Below are 5,916 nucleotides of genomic sequence, written 5' to 3'. Positions count from 1 at the left end.
TTTAATTTTTGTTTCGACTGAGGCAATGTGTGCTGTGGGTTTCCCATTGCTCATCAGCCACACCCCCAGGTAGTTATATTTGGTTGCTGGTGCTATTTTTAAATTACCCAGTCTCCACTGTTGTCTGAGATTGTTAGTATATTTCCCAGACATGACAAGCTTTGTTTTTTCTGCGTTCGCTCGTAGTTCGTTGTGATTGTTGTAAATGTTTAGTGCATCTAGTAGTCTTTGCATGCCTGTTTTTGTATGGTCCAGTAAAACCATATCGTCTGCCTACTGCATTAAACATAATCTAATTAGGCCGATTTCGGGCGGTAAAAGGTTGGCATTAGATATAATTTTTCCAAGGTCTGCAATGTAGAGATTAAAAAGCAGAGGGGTCAGTACGCAGCCTTGCTTTAACACTCTCTCTGTTGGAATCCTTTTAGTGGCTGAATTTGCCACCGTTTTTACTCGTACCCAAGTTCCTGTATGGAGACTGATTATGTTCTTGCAACAGGTTTGCTGGTATACCCCAGTCTTACAGTTTCCGCCGTAGCAGATTCCGATTGACCCCGTCAAAGGCAGCAGAGTAGTCCACAAAACATGCAAAGAGAGGAGGCGAGTGTTTCTGCCCAGACTGATTTATTAAGTAGGCCAGAGCTAGAATGTTATCCGTTGTAGATGCTCGTGGCCTAAAGCCGTTTTGGTACACAGGGAGAATTTAATTTTTGTCGGCCCAGTCCTGTAGGCCTTGCAGGAGGATGCTGGCATATCCTTTTGCCTCGATATCCAGTAAGGCATTAAGCCTGTAATTGGCAGGGTCCCCAATATCTCCTTTTTTTGTGGATGGGCTGCAACAGGGATCCTTTCCAAGTCTCAGGGACTGTTGCATTTGTCATGCAGTACTGATAGAGTGGCGTGAGTACGGTTCCCCAGAAGTCGCAATCTTCTTTGAAAAGATCGGCTGGTAGGCCATTCGGACCAGGAGCTCCATCTTTTTTAATGTTTTTTAAGATTGTCATCACACGATCCCCCCTGACCAATGCTTCAGACTTTTCTTCGATGGTTGTCGGTTTCGCTTCCACAAGTGGTCCGGGTGTGTCTACGGGAGGTGCGTCAATCCAACCCATGCTGGTGAAGGGCCTTTGCCTGCCTGTTGATGGCAGGTTAGAGGTTACACATTATAGTGCGGTTATGTAGCTTATCCATTTGTCACTATCGACCACATTTCGTTGATCATGGCCATGCCCTGAGAGCATATTAATATACGTCCAAAATTCCACCTGTTTGCTTGGAGTCAGCAGAGTGAAGACGTGCTGCCATTCAGAGTCTTGTTGTTTTCTTTTGTGCTCCCAGATATTTTTTTCTGTGTGTTATCCTTGCTGAAAGTAGGATTTGATGTGTTTCATTATTTCCCTCTTGCTTGTGGTTGCGTAAGGCGATTCTAAGTAGCCTCTTACTTTGCTCCACTTTGTTACACCGCGGTTGAAGTTGGCAACAAGGCCTTTCTCTGAGTATTGGGGGATGCCTTACTTGTTTGCCTATTATGAGATGTATACCTTTGTCAACAGGTTGATCCAGTTCTCATGGATTTTACCACTTTTAAATTCGTCAGCTATTTTCGGCCAATCGCTTTTCCAACTGTTTAGGACTGATGTATCTACTTTGTTCCACTTTAGTCTCCTTGGCAAAAGATGGATTTCTTCCCCATTTGTATTGCCCGCAAGAACAATGAGCTGGAGCCAACATGCTTGTAGAGTGATAGCTATGGCCAGAGGGAGATGGTCACTGCTCTGGATGAAAGGCTATTGAGATTCTGCCAACTGTCCCAACAAGAAATTACACACAAAGATATAATCGATTGTTGATTTGGTCATCCTCGGCGGGTCGTTATTCATAGCTGTTACCGGCTGCTTAATCCTATGAGTTGATCTTAGGCTGTACGTATTTAAGAATTAGTTAATTACCATTCCTGTTTTGTCCGTTGGAGGTGCTTCATCTGGACCCGCTCCAAGGTTTTGGGTGTTAAAATCCCCAGCCATTATGATCACACAGTTTGGTTGGGTACTTAGTAGATCTTCAAGGGTGTCCACTAATGACCTCATATCGATGTGTCTTGGAGATTTTTTGCTATTAAAGTAGACGTTCAAGAGGACAATCTTTATTGGACCACTGTGGATTTTCATGCCTTGCAATAGAACCGCTTGAACCATGTCCGTTTTAAGTAGGGGTTTTGTTTCATGTTGCTGCTAATGCACGTGTATATCGATAAGCCTCCTGAAGGTCTTCCGAATATATTGTATTTTTCTGCTGGCTGCTGGAATTTCGTGAAGCCAGGTATCACCTCTGGGGCAAGTAGCCAGGTTTCTTGAAGGCATAGTAGGTCCCTAGACTGTAGAAATTCAAATGCTTCCTTGCTATATTGTTCGGCCTGCCATCCGGCGTATCTGGATACTTCTCTCCGACAACTCCCAGGTGAGTTATGGTGCCTGACGCGTTTCAGGGCTTGCTGCCCCTTAATCATAGGCGGCTCTGTATGCGATGTTGAAAGGCTCTTTTTTATTTGTATTTCATTAATATATATATATATATGTATATATCTTCCACCCTCTCTTTTACAAGAAGAAATGGAGTCACACTCACGAGTACTTTCCAAGTGTTCTCATTTATTCATCACCATTTTTAAGGTCATCGCACAACCAACAGGTTTTAGTGTCCTCTAACACCTTGATCACGGAGGACACTGAAATGCGTTGGTTGTATGATGGCCTTAAAAACTTTGATGAATAAATGAGAACACTTGGAAAGTGCTTGTGAGTGCGACTCCATTTCTTCTTGTGAAAGAGAGGGTGGAAGAATATTATACGGCTTGGCTACGCCGTGGAGCCTGCACCGCAGAAAGAAGCGCCAAAGCCCAGACGAAACTTGAGCTGCAAACGAATATATATATATATATATATATATATATATATATATATATATATATATATATATATATATATATATAATAACGCACCCTGAAGAGGAAGCAACTAATTAATATTCAACTACAAGAATTCAAGATTTGATTAAGAACAAATTTTCAACAGAGGAATATAGAGAGAGTGACAATCCTCACTAAATTAACAGGTAACAAAATATGAAATCCAAGATAATATAAGTATAATCTTATGAGAAAATTTAAAAGAAACTTGCAGATAAATTGTGTGTACCTATTAAATTGTGTTATTCTGTTATAGGTGTTCCTTCAACATCCAGTGAGCAGAGTAGAGGGAAAATACCAGAAGCATTTGACAGAAGGAGTCTCTCTTAAATCCCAATTCCCCTTTCTCCTTAGTTAGGGTTTCAGACCGATATTGATAGGCAAGGATTGGCTGATAGCGCTGGCAAGGGGGACTGGAGAAAGTATCTTCTGCTCCTGAGGAAGTCGAACTTAGTATTCTGACAGATTGAAGTGCCTACCCAAATTGGGATTAGACTTCCACCTGAGCAGAAATGTCAGAGAGTATAGATTTAAAAACTCTAACAACCATACTTGAGAACATGCAGTATCAATTAAATAACACAGTTGAAGAAAATAAAGTCCTAAGAGAAGAAATACATAGATCTAGTCAGGAATCTTTACAAATAAAATAAAGAATGGAGGAATTAGTAGGTTCTGCAAGGGCTTCCTCGGGTGGGGCTGCAAATGTTTCTAGTGCCTCCCAATCTGTAGGAATTTCCACCCTGGTCATACATGCAGTTTCCCCAATCATACCCTTGGCTCAACCGGAATGTTTTGTAGGTGATCCACACAATGCCCAAATCTTCGTCACCCAATGTTCTTTACATTTTTTGTGTCATCCAGTAATTTTTTCTGAGGATCAATCAAAGGTGGCCTTCATATTGTCATATCTGAATGGTGATGCAGCAGCATGGTCAATGCCCATAGTCAATAGAAATGATCCAATGTTATACAATTTTCAGAATTTGAAAGCAGAATTTTTGAGGATATTTGATCGTCGCACAGCAGCACAGGCAACTGATAATGAGTTATTGGATCTTCGGCAAGGAAATTGAGATTTGGTGGCATATATTGCTCACTTTAATAAATTAATAGTAGAGACAAATTGGCCCAATAAAAAAAGAGCAGCTATCTTTTATCGTGGACTAAAGGAAAAATTAAAAGATGCTTTGGCACACGTTCATAGTCGTCCTTCGGAGATTTCAGAATTAATAGATCTGGTCTTGCAGATAAATCATCGTCAAAATGAACGGAGTTCAGAAAAGAGGAGAGATTTTCAACCACTTCCTCCTAGCGTTGATAGGGCCAAGAGTGACGTCCATAAACTTCTGAAAATATTAAAAATGAGGAGCCAATGCAAATTGGTACGATTCGTGGTACTTTGTCTAAGGAAGAAAAGGAGAAGAGAATGACTAACCAACTGTGTCTGTATTGTGGAGGCTCAGGACATTTCGTCAAGGAATGCCCAAAGAAGCCAAAAATAGGATCACAGGTAAAAGGCAAGCTCTATCAGTAGAAGGAGTTGCTCTGGTGGAAGCTAAAGATAAGTCGACTTCAAGCATTCAAAAGGTGGCAAATACTTTGCAATCCGACGCTCCACACCTAATTCTGCCCTTTACAATCCAGTTTCAAGACACAAGAGTCTCTGGGGTGTCTGTAATGATTGATTCTAGTGCTACAGGCAACTTTTGTGATATTAATTATGCAAAGAGACTGGGAATCCGATTTGGTAAAAAAAAATGAGAAGCTATCAGAGCAGTGGACAGGACTAATTTGTCTTCAGGTCCCATAACACACGAAACTGAATCACTGCTCCTCATGGGATTGAATGGTCATAGGGAACATCACCTTTAGTTTAATTAATGCACCCCAATTTCAATTCATCTTGGATCTACCCTGGCTGACTGAGCATGATCCCCAAATAAACTGAAGTCAAAGAAACGGTGTGTGACCTCCTTTAGCCCTCGCTGGGATCCGGGAGGCAAATGGCACCGCATCGGGACTTTCAGGGAAGTTCGGCCATCTGGTCGCCCCCATTGGAAAGCATTGCGGGCGACCAGATGGCCGAGGCGATCTGGGTGACCAGATGGCCGAGGGTATCCGCGAGACCAGATGGCCGAGGGGATCCGGGAGACCAGATGGCAGAGGGGATCTGGGGGACCAGATAGCCGGGCATGAAAGGGACGCCATCTGGTCACCCTGTGCCCCAACGAAGGAGAGAGCGGGAACCAGGGGCATGGTGGACCGGAGGCCCAGGGCCCCAGCCGTGGAGGCTGCCAGGGCCCGGCGGGCCCACCGACCCGGGGCCCGCTTACACCTTGACAAGCGGGGGAGTCCTGCAGGGGAACGACGAACCCCGGTCCTGGGCCCTGGATGGAGCGGCAGGCCGGGGGACAGGGCCCAGGGCCGGAGCATGCAACCCGGTGCCCCGGCCGTGCCCCTGGACCCAGCCGGGGCTCCCAGGCCCGGAGGGGCAGGACGAGCCTCCCCGGGCCTGCCGGACCCCGTCCCGGGCACCCTGCCCCACGGCAGGACCCAGGACGGAGCCCAGGGTGGGGAGGCCGCACTCCCCAGGGCCCTTAGGGGCCCCGGATGGGGCTCCTGAACCCAGCCAAGCAGGGGGAGGCTCCCCGGGCACCACAGAACCCCGCCCTGAGCCTTTGGCAGTGCGGCAGGCCGGGGGACAGGGCCCAGGGCCTGAGCACCCCAACCGGGGGCCCGACCGGGCCCCTAGACCCAGCTGGGGCTCCCAGGCCCGAGGCACGGGGCAAGCCTCCCCGGGCCCGCCGGACCCCATCCAGGGCAATCTGCCCCGTGGCAGGACCCAGGTGGGGAGGCCGCCCTCCCCGGGACCCTCAGGGGCCCCGGACGGGGCTCCGGAACCCAGCCAAGCAGGGGGAGGCTCCCCGGGCACCACGGAACACCGTCCA

Source organism: Lissotriton vulgaris, chromosome 4_1, assembly GCF_964263255.1.
Source record: "Lissotriton vulgaris chromosome 4_1, aLisVul1.2, whole genome shotgun sequence".
NCBI lineage: Eukaryota > Metazoa > Chordata > Amphibia > Caudata > Salamandridae > Lissotriton > Lissotriton vulgaris.
The sequence above is the reverse complement of the archived record's forward strand: the minus strand, read 5'-3'. Positions refer to the sequence as shown.